Source organism: Eptesicus fuscus, chromosome 7 (assembly GCF_027574615.1).
Source record: "Eptesicus fuscus isolate TK198812 chromosome 7, DD_ASM_mEF_20220401, whole genome shotgun sequence".
Classification (NCBI taxonomy): Eukaryota; Metazoa; Chordata; class Mammalia; order Chiroptera; family Vespertilionidae; genus Eptesicus; species Eptesicus fuscus.
The window spans coordinates 19,706,159-19,720,191 of NC_072479.1; the positions used below are offsets into that span (position 1 = coordinate 19,706,159).

At 41.7% G+C, this 14,033-nt stretch overlaps 1 protein-coding gene across 1 annotated transcript in view; it reads left to right on the forward strand.

The window, feature by feature from the left end:
• Nucleotides 1–14,033, forward strand: part of TMCC3 (transmembrane and coiled-coil domain family 3) — a 66,387-nt gene that overhangs the window by 25,470 nt on the left and 26,884 nt on the right. The gene's annotated exons all lie outside the window — the stretch shown is intronic.

Consider the following 14,033-nt stretch of genomic DNA (forward strand, 5'->3'; position numbering starts at 1 on the left):
ATATTTTTGTACCTCTTTTTCGGTAACCATATATGGATAAATTTCTATAAACAAAATTGTCGGGTCAAGGTTTATGTGTCTTCAGAGAAGGATAGATGGGAACAAAATATCCTTCCACAGGGCTGTACCAGTTTACTTGGGAAATCTTTGTTCTCAAAAGACCTTCCTGCTGCAGTTGAATCTGATAAAGAGCTAATTACCTTGTCGACTTAAAGCCTGAGACTCACTTCAGAGCCTCAGATGGAAGGAATTAAATGGAACACTTCATAAGGAAAAGAAGAACTTAAAAGGTATCAAAAGTGTTCAGAGGGAAAAGAATAGAGAAAGGCTAGGTAAAGCAAGTAGCTAACCCCAGATTTTCAAGGAAAGAGCTTCGAGTCACTGGAGGTCACGGAACCTGAGCTGGATTCTGCAGAAAGGAAGACAGCCTGGAGCAGAATGTGCCAGTGAGAAAACCCTGCTCTAGATTTGGGTAAACTGTTTCCTGGGCATGGCCTCCTTTGGTCGATGCCGTAGGGCATTTTTGGGTGAAGCACTGTGGTGGTGAGGTGCCCTTCATTTTGAACAATACCTCTGATACGAGTCATGGGTATCTGTGTGCCTGTTTCAAAGTAATGTTTGAGTCAAAAGAATTACGTCTCAGTAGTCACTCACTCGCACTGTGTGCATCTCCTTATTGTTTGAGGGTTAATGTGCCGATCAGGAGCCAGGTGGCATGGGGATGCTGGTTTAGTGTGGCAGATACCATCTAATCCATCTGCCTGCCTTCATTTGCCTCCCACTGGCAACAAGATAGGAGAGGATCTTACAGACACAGAAAATAAGTTGAGTCTCTTCAAGAATGGGAAGTTCAAGTCTAGTCAAGGCAGGGAAGAATTGAGAGGTATCTTGGGTCTACATGTCAGTGGGTACCAAATCTTAAAGGTTGGCTAAGAGGGATGGCTGGGTGTACTGTGAGTTTAAGGGAACTATCCAGAGTCCCAAAGGTCTGAGAGCAGCAAGAACCTCAGGTCAGCGCTAGGCACATTGGGCAGAGAGGGTACATGTTCTTCCTCAGCACTTAGGGACCAAGTGCCCTCTCAAACTGGCCATGCTTGAGCCACGTCACATGTGGCCAGGTTAAAGACAGCCAGGAATAAAACAAGTTCCAAAGACTATAGTTCCCAACCAAATCATTCTCTATGTTTAATCAATATAATTAAATGAGCCAAATGACTAGAGAGCTTTGATGCAATTATCAAGGAATTTTATATTAGAAACTTTGTGAAGTTTGTTGTTGTTTTTTTTTTTTAGTGTGAGATATTTATGAGTTATTGAAATAGGTATGCTGAACTGGGCTGCGGATGAAAGAATGAAAATACATGAAGCTACCAGGGAAGGATCAGGTAGTAGTAGGAAGGAAGACGTGATTGTGAATACACAGGTAAGTTGGAGATGGGAAGTAAAATGTCCAGTGACCAAGATATTTTCAGACAGAAAAGGTAGCCATAAAAATAGGTGAGACAAATTGGAGCTCAAATTTGAAGGCAAAAACAGAAGAAAATGCACAACTTGTCTATGTAGAATTGAATTCTGTACGCCTTAGCCACAGTAGTGGTCAGTCTGATTTTTAAATCTTATGTAGTTTAAATGTTCATTTTAAATTATAAATAGAATAAGCAAAATGAACCTAGCAAAAAATTATGTATTTTTTATATTAAAAGTATGCTATTGATTTAATATTTGGTTAAAGCAAGATCCATTTGCTAGAATTTGTTATTTGACATTTATTTGAAGCCTTTACTTGAACTGAGCTAGAGTCTAGATAGAGTCTGTGCAATATATTAACCTTGGAACATTCTTCTTTTCTTTCCTTTTTTTTAAAAAATATATTTTATTGATTTTAGAGGGGAAGGGAGAAGGAGAGAGATAGAAACATCAATGATGAGAGAGCATCATTGATCGGCTGCCTCTTGCACGTCCCCTACTGGGGACCGAGCCCGCAACCCAGGCATGTGCCCTTGGCTGGGATCGAACCTGGGACCCTTCAGTCCGCAGTCCGACGCTCCATCCATTGAGCCAAACCAGCTAGGGCAACATTCTTCTTCTTAAATATTACAGTATACATTTACACAGAGAGCAAAGTTCTATTACTTTGTCTAGACTTTATTAGACTGATAACACTCCCTTTTCCAAACCCCACTGCCCTTTTCTCCCCCATCGTATCCCCAACACAACATTAAATCAATACCACTTCAACCACATAACAAATTTGAGATCTTTGCATTTGCTATCTAATGTCAAGGGCAAGGAAACCCTGGTACCCTGGACAATTCTGGTCTGAGTTTTTTATATGATTTATGGCAATTCAGATATTGGAGAATCTGTTCAGACAAGAAAGGTCAAAAGAGATTTAAAGACCAGTGACTGACAACAGGAAAGCTTGTACTCTTGCAGGGGTTAGTACTCAAATTATAACACAAAACAGTATGTGACCACAAAAGGGCAAGAGGAAACCTTTAAATATCTCTGTGTCTGGCATGACATGGGGTCCTTTTCTGATCTCATTAATTTCTAGGAGGAGTGTTCTCATATGAAACTAGAGTCTTAGAAACATTAATTTAGCCCGGTCGGTGTGGCTCAGTGGCTGAGCATCGACCTGTGAACCAGGAAGTCACGGTTCGATTCCTGGTCAGGGCACATGCCTGGGTTGTGGGCTCCATCCCCAGTAGAGAGCATGCAGGAGGCCGCTAATCAATGATGTTACTCCCTCTCTCTCTCTCCCTCTTCCTTCCTCTCTGAAATCAATGAAAATATATTTTTTGAAAACTCTAATTTACTTGCCCTGGTTCGTACAAGCTCCTCAGTGGCAGAACTGGCAGTCGATCTGGTCTGCCTGACCTTAAACCCGTGCATTCCCTCCTAGTGAAGTGCTCGGAGGTTCTGTCCCTGAAGGCTCCAATTCGGTTTTTCCCGCGCGGTAGTCTCCGAGCATTCTTCTGGGCGTCTGTGCTTAAACATCCAATAGAACCTCAAGTGCATTGTGTCTGCATCTGACTCCGACTCCTCCTCTACTCCAACCTCCGCCTCCTCTTGGCCTCTCCTCCGTTGTCTGTCTTGTGAATGATCTTACTGGCCCTGACAAGGAATGAAAAGCCAGAGTGGGGTTTTCCTCGGCTCCCCCTACGAATCCCCACAGCCAGCTGATTGCTGCCGAGTCCTTTGACGCTATTTAAACGCTATTCTCTCCTTCCCCTGCTACCACCCTCCACCCAGCTTCCACCAGCTCTTGCCTTGGAGTACTACCGCAGGCTCCAGTCTGCCCCAGCTTTCTCTGAAGGACTGTCTAAAACAGGGATCTGATCTTTCTAATCCCTTCGGCAGCTGCCACATGGCCTCTCAGCTGAAATCCAAATACCTTCACATGATTTAACCGGAACCCTCAAAGTGTGGTCTCTGCCTGCCAACTCAGTTCTTCCCCTGCCTTCGTCGCCTTGCACCGCATCCTCCAAACCCTTACCAGCTGTCTGTGACACTGATTCAGAACTCACTTTACCTGAAGCACCTTCTGACTGACAAGTCTCTTTATACCAACCTTGTCCCCCACCATGCTACGCCCCCCCACCCCAAGTGCTGCCTTATAGCACCCGTGTACCTCTCACGGCACTCACCAGTGGCAGTCATTGTTTCCCTCACCACTAGACGTGGGAGGGTGCTGTGCCCCTTTGCAACTCCAGGACGCCTCGCCGCGCCTGACACAGAAAGGCACCGGTGAGCATCTGTCTCATGAATGAAGCAACAGAGAAAGGATCCTCCTGACTTCACTCACTGCCTTCGAGTCACGGCCCTTCCCTAGGCGCTTGTACTGCTTACTGCTCGCTCTGCCTTCATTCATGTTGGGGATTCCTGTGCTCCGTTCACTGAATTGTGTTGACTCTGCCCAACCAGAGTCTGTTGAATTGAGCCTGTTTCCTCTTTGGTAAGCCGGGAGTGCCGGCTGACCGTGTCTGGAGTTCTCTCGCCATCCCAGTGTTGTGTGATAACAGGACTCTGTCCTAGGCTGCCTCCCTGCAACGATACAGAATGTGTATCTTTTCTTCTGGCCACACAAAGAGCGCATTTGTCCAGCGATGGGTTGAATACAGTGTATTATTGCTAGCAGTTATATTGATTTACGGTGCAGGGCGTGGAGTTTCTCTAAGCTCAACACAGGAATACCCAGAGATATGTGAGCAGTATCTCTGAGTCCAGAGTGAGTCATAGGAAGGTGCTGTTAGTGTCTAGCCTGCCGGCCTTGCAGAAGCGACTGCCTGCCTGCCTGCCGGGCAGGAGGGAGCTGGTTGCTGATCCTGGTCTACTTCCTGATTTGTTGTGTGGCGTTTGGTAAGTCTCTTCACCACCCTGGCATTTCAACCAGACTGTGTAAATATGTGTCATAGCGCTTTGTGGTCATTAATGTTCTATGAGATATTTGAAAGAATTACAAATTATTTTTGTGCTCTTAATATTTGTCCTCGTGCTTGCCCAAATCCCTCGCTATTTCTCTCAGGTTTCTAGGTGTTTAGCCTGCCCGGACTCCTCATGAACCACCTTTGGTCCTTTAAAAATGTAAATCCAACGTGTGTGATGTCAGATGAACAGGTCTGGTTTGAGTGTGCCGGTGACCGGCTGGAAAGGAGCCAGTTGTCCTCCCCCTTCCTGTCAATTTGGAAGTAATCGTGGGTCTAAACAGACTGAGTTGGAATCTAACTCTGTACTGTGATAGCCGATCTTTTGGCAGTTGGATATCTGAGTCCTCCCTTCCCTAGAAACTTCAGGCTCCATAACACTGACTTTGGGTGACAGTGACAGCCACTGTCAGCCACTGTGAGAAAGAAAGGGAAGGGGCTGCCCCTGAGCCTTGGGTTGGGAGCAGGAGGGGAAGCATAATGTGGGTCTGAATCAGGGCTCACCGGCCATCCTCAGACACCCCAGGGTGCCGGACACAAGGCCCCTATGAGGCAGAGAAGCTTCCATTTCACCTGAATCCTGCCCATGTGAGCTGCTTGATGTCATAAGAAATCCATATTTTATTTGTGGCTTTGTGTGTGTGTCTATGTCATGGAAGACGTCAATATATTGCTCAAAAATAAATATAATCTTTCATTCCCTGAATATTAAAATATTTGAACACATTTATTCATTCCAGTAATGTTTTTTCAATTAGCTCTGCGACAGAGGTTTGTCTGGAATGTCACAGTGGGCTGCTTTCCTGTGGGTAATGAGTCTCAGCCTTTAGAAAACAAAACAAGTAGGGGTAGGAGGAGGGGTCTGGAAAGTTGTAAGGATTTGCTGCTTACATTTGATCCTTTGCATCTTGGAGATTAAATTTCTGTTATTAAAACACACACACACACACACACACACACACACACACACACACACACAGTTGTTCTAACAGCAAAGCATCTTAATAGCTGCATGGCATCTGAGTGCAACGTTTGGCAGAGATTGACGTGCACGGTTTCAGTTGGAATGAAGGGGGAATTCCCACCCAGATTGCTAGAGCCCTGCTTGTGGGATAAACAAGTGCAGCTGCCCTCTTTGTGAGGCTGGTCCCAAGGCTGCAGGAGAGGTCTCCTCCTGCCCTGCCGGCTGACAGGCTCCCCTGGAGAAGCCCTCTCAGCGCCGGTCAGCCCTCCCCACTCCTCCTCCTCCAGGCGCCTCCCGCTGACCCAGGAGGAGTGTGTGACCTAACGTGGGTGCAAACTTGGGTGGTTTGCAGGCTGCAGATCCGTAGCCTGGGGGAAATTTGGGGCTCTCGCCTGCCTAGATCCTTCACATTCCCAGGTGTGAACCAGAGAGGATCATGTCCCAAAAATATTGTCAGGACCTATTGCAGTTGATAGACTAAGGGCCTTCGAGTCCAGGTCACAAGTTAAATAGGGCCTCAAATTTACATTTTAACCTACTACCCAAAGAGTTAAGTTTAGAGCTAGAGAGAGCATTAGGATTAAATAAGATGTTAATATAATTTACACAGACACACACATTTAATTTATGATACCATGTAATTTAGTCTATAGTTTTTAAATTTAAATGTCCATAAATTGTAAAATACTACATATAGAAGATATTTGTTTAAAAAATAATGTGAACTGCCACTATACCTAAAACCCAGGGTAAGAAATCAAGCTTGACCCTGATTGTATATCTCTCCATCACAAGCCTCCCCACCCCTAAGATATGCTATCCTAAGGTTTGTGTTAGCCATTCCTTGCTTTTTCTGTCATTTTACAACCTAGGTGTTTAGACCTAAGTAAGGGTTTGCCTGCATTTGACCTTTATAAAGGAATTCATACTGCCTGTTGTCTTCTTCTTTCACTTGCTTCTTTTAAGATTCATCCATTTTAATTCTTATAGCTATGTTTCATTTTATTGCACTGTACAAATGCCTGTAGACCTTTGGGTTATTTCTGTGTGGCTGTTATTATTGGTGTTTTCTGATGTGTACATTGCTGCTATGAATATTTTCAGTGCACTCTGAACTATGGGCATTTGTTCTTAGGAATGGAATTTCTGGGTCTCTGGGGCAAACCATTTTTAATGTTTTAAGAATTCATTAAGTGTAAGTATTCTAGATATATCTTGTAATCCCATTTTAGCATTGCTTCATTTAAAAATAAATTCTAGAACCATCAAAACAAGTGTTTTAGGGTTTTTTTTAATGGGAGTAGTCCGATCCTGTTTTGGCTTCTGAGAAACTTCAACCTTTAGGAGATGGCTTTATTGCTTTTTTATAGTTGTTGTTAAAAAACCATTTTGAAGGGCAAAAGAAAACTTTAAAATCTGACAATCGCAAATAAAACAATCTAGCCCCAGGAGTCATGTGTGTAGACAGTCACTAGGTGAATGAATTCTGTGACTCTCTTTGTTCGCATGGGTAGGGACATGCATGCCTGTCACATGCTGCCCATGTGCTCCTATGATGCTCTCTTAAAGGACCCTGCTTGGGAAACACCATCACCCACACAATACAGATTCTAAGTTGTGAGCAGTTGGAGACTGAGTTCTCCATAGAAATATTTCAATAGCATTGGTCCCTAGAGGAGATGGCGTTTTGTGAAGAGTTATACAAGAACGATGTAACATTAGTATACATGATTTTTTTATGGGATTTTAATTGAAAACTTATATATTTATGAATTGGCAACCCCAGCTCCATTCCATAAAAATTATTTTATAACTACCTTTTGAAACATGGTTTTACTTCTTTGTCAGATTTTAAAATCCTTTTCAGTAGAGAGCTTTTCAGAAAGTAATCTCATATATTAAATTAAGGTAGTTTGCATTACAAAAATGCTCACTGTCCTGAATACTGAGGCTAGTTATTTTGCTATTATTAGTAAAATCATAGGTCCTAAGAGGAAACAAGAAAGTATTTTGAGTGTGCTAATGAAATCTTGCAAGTATTTGCGTAATAGTCTCACTTTGACAATGTGGGCACTGGAGACTTTTGTTTTAATATGAAAATAAGATGAATAAAAACAAACTAAACCAGAGAGAGATTATAAAATAAAAAGTATCTCTGGTCCCAGCTTCCTAGTCCTGTTCCCCAGAGATAACTACCATTCACAATTCCTAAGATACCCTAGAGATTTTCATACAGAGCACATGTGTATACATTTATATAAACCCCACAACTGCCCCCTTTTTAAAGCACAAATAAGTTTGTATGTAGACAGAGCTCTGCATCTTTTCTCTAGTCGTTCAGCTTGGACAGCTTCTCATGGTAGCCATTCAAGTCCACCTCCATTTAAACGGCTGCATTGTTTTCCATTGTACTAGAATTTTTTTTAAATATATATTTTTTAATTGATTTCAGAGGAAGGAAGAAGGAAGAGAGAGATAGAAACATCACTGATGAGAGAATCATTGATTGGCTACCTCCTGCACACCCCCCCACTGGGGGTTGAGCCCACTACCCTGGCATATGCCCTTGACCAGAACCGAACCTGGGAATCTTCAGCCCGTAGGCCGACACTCTATCCACTGAGCCAAACCAGCTAGGGTTGTACTAGAATTTTTTAAAGTTGTTCCCCGTTGATGGATGTCTGTGCTGATTCTCGAACTGAAAACAGGTGGTGGTGAATCGAGGCAGACTATCCTGTTAGAAGCAGCAAAAAGGAGGCGAAAAGGCAAAGGCTTGTAAATACTTTGTTATCCATTTTTGGTCTTTAAATCTCTTTGGTATTTTTGTCTGTTTTAATGTGCTTGGAGAACTATATGGAATCTCAAGAGGGCTAGTGTTTCACCCCCACTTGCCTTTCCTTCTTTGTGATGGTCATGGTGGTTGAAGAAATTGTGATATTTAACTGAAGACCTGAGGATAGGAATGTGTTTACAATTTATCAGCTAAAGAGCTGGGAGATTCCATTTCTCTTCTTTCTTAATTCTATTGTAATGGATTATTTGTTATAGCATGATTAACAAACCTTTCTTATGACAATTCATCTACTTAGACATGGAGGAGTTTTATTATACAGAGTTTATTACTACATTAATATTTCTCTAACAGTGTTTGCAAACACTGCCAGTTGCCTATCCCAGCACCATTTTCCTTCCTTTCTATATAGCCGGCAGAGCCAGCTCCTGCAGTAGAGGCTGAAATGTTACTGCTTCCACATCCTCCCTTGCAACTAATGCGTAGACATAGGACTCAGTCCTGGCCAAAGGGGCCTTAGGAGAGCTGCTGGAAAACATTTTCCTCTCCAATAAAATATGAGAAGACAGCAATACTTGTCTATAGCCAGACGTTGTCGACATGTCTGCAGTAGAACTGCAGTAGTTCTCTTGCCTCCATGAAGGAATGAGCAAATGTCCTGAGGATATTGGAATGGATAAATGGACGGAGTTTGGGTCTTTGATAACATTTTTTTAAGCCACCAAATTAGCCCTGTCCTCTGATCTTTTTAGTTTGTGAGCTCAAAAAGGCACCTATAGTTGGACTTACTTTATTCAGTTACTGAAATTATCCTACCCGATATGGAATTTTACCCAAAGACAATAATATCAAAGTACAGAGGGCTCAGTTATGACAGTCAAGTGTCTGCTGTGTTCAAGAGACAATGTGAGGCTCTGGGACTGCAAAAAAGGGGAAGACACAATAAGGCAACTAATAACACAAGGCAGTGGAGGATTTAGTGCAACAGGGAGGACTCTAAGAGCAGCAGGAGTTCTGAGTAAGCACTGATTACTAGATGGGAGGAGATAAGAAATGACTGTGTGTGGAAAAGGTTAAACTGAGCCAAACTCCTAAGGAACCCCAAGGTGTTGGTAAGTAGAAGGTTGGGGATGGCATTTCAGGAAGTGTGTATGAGATTTTAAAAAACACAGACTATGGAATCAGACAGGAGTTCAGACTCTGGCTCATCACTTGCTAGTTTGTGACCTTGTCAAAGTCCTAATTTCTGTGATGCTTATCGTGATTGACTAAACATAACTTACAGAATTGGGGTGAGGATTAAAGGCAAAAATATGTCAAACATCTATCATGCTGACGGGGGCATAGCAGGCACCAAGTAGTAGATGGTGGAAGTGGAAGGGGTGGTAAGACTGCATGCATGCGTGGAGCACATGAGCAAAGGGGAGATGAGCTAGTAGAACTGATCCAGGCATGTTCTTCTTGTCACAGTTCACCTGGATCAGACCATTTGGTCCAGGGAAGAGGTGTGAATGGAGAGATTCAGTTTGGGTCAAGACGTGGAGGACTTTGACTTCCAACTAACAAAATTTAGACCTCGTCCTGTATACAGCCTCTGTGGTGACCGTTGAGAGGGGCATTCTGGAGACAGTGAGTTGAGTTAGAAAGTGTGGTCCAGATGTGCAGTATGAAGACTTAGTCCAGGCAGGTATCAAGTGTTGGAGAGAATATCAAGAAAGAAAGAGAACTTGATGTGAGGCAAAGGGGAAGAACGACTTAGCAATGAGTCCTAAAGACTTAATGTCTGTCAGTTGTTTATTGTGAAATTCAGAACAGATTTGTAACACTTTCAGATAATCATATCCCAGGTTGGGACAAGAACATTTGGCAAGATTTATTGAAATTTTTTATGAAAGATGCTATATAAGTGGAAAATAAATGATGTGCCCAGATCTGCTTGCCGTTTAATTCTTGCCTAATTATTTGTCACTTTCTCACTGTTTGCATAAGAAGTTTGGTTCCTTTTAAGAATGTGCCCCCTGATAAAATAAACATACCCTTGCCTCTGATTAGATAGGATTGAACACTTTGAGTCAGTCCTGTAATATGAAATATATATTCACTGGCTGTGATCTACATGTTTATCCAGGATGAAAAGCAATTAAACAAACTATCTCTGCCACAGAGATTGTGACACTTACACATGTTTAAAATGGCCTTATTAATAAAACGTCAGTCATAACAACATCTGAAGTAATGAATGGCATCAGAGGCATCGTCCTGTATAGAAATCAAAGGCATTTTCGTTCATCACATTCAGAATAACATCTTGGGCTGAATGAGGTTTCATAATGTTCTCAGTGGTGAATCTTGAACAGATGGTCCTCTAACATTTTGAAATGCTGAATAATGTAGGTGGACTGAGTCAATTTAATAAAAATAAAGTACACTACATTGTAATACTATTACACAGCAGCCATTGGGGTCTTATTAAGCTCATCAGCTTTCCCCATAAAAGACAATAAAACCCCATCGTTCACATATTTTAGGGAACTATGCATGAGTAAAAGCCTCTTAAGAAGAAAGACATTCTTCTGATTGGACATAAAATTAATGTTTTCCCATGGCAGTTCTGTGCACAGGCAGTTCTGTAACAAGCTCAGAGCAGGTGTCCTATCTGAGTTCATTGGGAAGTTAGGGCTCTAAGCCAGGTACAGACCCGTGATTTGGTTCATTACAGTTCCCAGTAAAGATTTTTTTTTTTTAAATCTGGTGTTGAAATTTTCCCAGACTGCTTTCTGTTCTTCATACACTTTCCCCCCTTTTAGTATTTTAACATGTATGTGTGTTTCAGACAGAATCTGAATAATATAAGTGGATAGGTGTACCTCAGTATACAGTCAGAAGAATCTGGGATATTTTCTGTAATTATGGCTTAGTTACTGTGTGCAGGGAAGGATTTCTCTTCGTAATCTATAATAATAAAAGCATAATATGCTAATTAGACTGGACAGCCGAACAACCTTCCGGACGACCTTCCAGACAAAGCCAGGGCTGTGAGGGCTGAGCCCCTTGCACGGATTTCATGCATTAGGCCTCTAGTCCGTAAATAAAAAAGAAAAAGGAAGTCATCTTTAGCTATTACCTTTTCTTTCATCCTAGGTGAAAATTTTGTTCCTTTTCATCTGTAGAGCTCTCTGATAAAAAGCACCAGGGCTGTGATAATCAGAGTTTGTTTAGCATTTCGGGTCCCCAGAAGAGAGATAGGCGGAGATAGAATAAATTACCAATCATGTTTTTATGAGGCAAAATGCCTGACTTCCCATCATGTGATGGGTAATACCAGTTTAAGTGAGAACACAGCTGTCCTTAGCTTCAAACGTGTGTTTTTTAAAGTAGGTCTGCTTATATGATCCCTGCATCCCAGGCAGGGGCCCTTGGTGTTGCTGTGCAGGGCAGCATGCATGTACAGCCACAGATTGACCAAATCCTACAGATTCAGTGAATCCTGTGTGACTGAGAGCAGCACATGAACCAGATCTGAAACTCTTGTGTGCAGTATAGGCACAGTTACATGTTTTAAAGAATTAATAAGATTCTAAACAGTGTCTGTAATTAAGGGAGGTTTTAAGGGTGATTTTTTTTCCCCTTACACTTTTTTTGTATATTTCGTATATTTCACCTTCTCTATTCCTCAATATTTTATTTTTGTAATTTAAAAAATCCCCACCTACGTTTAAAGCCCTGGCTTCGCCTTGGCTACATGATGAAGGGTCAAGCCTAGCATGGTTTACAGAGCCTGCCCCAGGCTGTCTGTCTTCTTGAGGCACTCATTTCTTCTCTCTCTTTCGCCACAGCCCCCAATCAGACTCTGATTTAGAATAACCCATTTAGTCCTTCTAAATTCTAGATGCCCAAGAAAACTTTTAGTTTCCTAAATATTTTACTTTTTGTCTGTGCTTCTTGCTAGCTCTCTTGGCTGATTTTTGAGCTTCCTCTCCTACGTCTGAGCCAAATATCACCTTGGAAGCTGTATCACTGAAGCTTCTGGTTGCTCACTTCCAGCCCTTGTGCACTCAGGGTCCTTACTGCATTGTTCTTCTCCCGCCCTGTGTCCTGTACATCTTCCTGCCTAAGTGTCTCTCCGCCCTAGCGGGAGCTCCTAGGGCAGAGTTCACCATACTCATCTTTCCATGAGTGCTTTTAGCATACTGCCTGGCTCACAAAAGATGCCCAGAAAAACATTTTTGAAGTGGAAATTTTGTATTGTGGGGGGCCTGGCTTGGAACCTAAATTAATCAATTCCATTAACAGTCATAAAACAGTTTGGTCTGAGTGAGTAAGCACTACTTGTACTTCGTGTGCTTTAGTTAATTCAGCCTCTTGGAGAAACATTGGCTTTCTTAAGAACTATTATGAGTGAGCCATTTGCAGCCTGCATCAACATGGCATTTAGGATGTTGCTGTATTGTGCAGAATTTAAAATTAAATACATTTGTGTATAGATCTGAGGTACTTAATTATACCACAGATATTAATGCCTTGCTACTAGTATGCCATACAGATGGCTACTTGCTGTGTTTTGTACATTTGCTCTTTTATATTCTGACTAGTGGCCCGGTGCATGAATTCATGCACATTGAAAGGAAATTAATTAGAAGAAATATTTTTTAAAAATATATTTTATTGATTTTTTTTTTTACAGAGAGGAAGGGAGAGGGATAGAGAGCTTAGAAACATCTATGAGAGAGAAACATCGATCAGCTGCCTCCTGCACACTCCTTATTGGGTATGTGCCTGCAACCAAGGTACATGCCCTTGACTGGAATCAAACCCGGGACCCTTGAGTCCACAGGTCGACACTCTATCCACTGAGCCAAACCAGTTAGGGCTAGGTGAAATATTTTAATATCGCTATTCAACCTTTCTCTATAATAGAAGTGTCAACCAAATTCACGATTAATATTGACAGATGGAAACACATGCGTGCGATTGGAGCCAGCGAGAGCTTTATATGTATCATGCATGCGTGAGTCAACTTAGCCTTTTATAGATATAGAATAAATTTGCTTAATTAGACCTGCTTTCTGATTTAGCTAAACTTTTTCCAGCCCAATGAAGTACCCCAACTTCTCTTTCAGGTAATTGTCAGCAACACAGCAGTAAATATCAACAAGAAGCAGATTATTATTGTAGATCATGCAGGGAAAACAAAGGGTAAAATATTTAACTACAGCAGTGTTTGACTATATTCTGCACAGTGAGAAAACCTGAAGTTGTTTTCAAGGTCCACCATTTCTTACTTCTTTTCAGTCCAGTCAAGTTTCTAAGCTTTCTAAATCTCCATTTTCTGGCTAGTGAAAAGAAAATAGGATTCCACCAAGTCTCCTATCTATCTACTCCAGGACTTCTGTGAGGATCAAATGAGATGAGGCACAGGAAAATGCTTCACAGACATTTGGTTAAAGTGTAAAATGTTTCCACCTGGCTATAAAGCAAGTCATGTTCTAGCTAGGGAGAGGAAGCCAGGCATTGCTACGTGACCTCATTACTCAGACACTTAGTATCTTAGCCTTTTATATATATAGATACTAAAACCAAATATTTATTAGGTGTGTCATGAAAGCTTTGGAAATGTTAAAAATATTAAAGAGCTGACAGAATGCAGTATGTATTGACACACTAATGAAATTAAAGTTCTTTTTTCTGCTGGAATTGAACAACACTGTATGTTAACCAACATTTATTGAGTACCTGCAATGTTATAGGTACTATAAAGATAAAGTTGTAATTTTAACAGCTCCTGTATTCGCATTGATTTTTTGGTGTGTTTTATTCTTTACTTTTTTGAGGAATAACTTGTAGTAAAGTG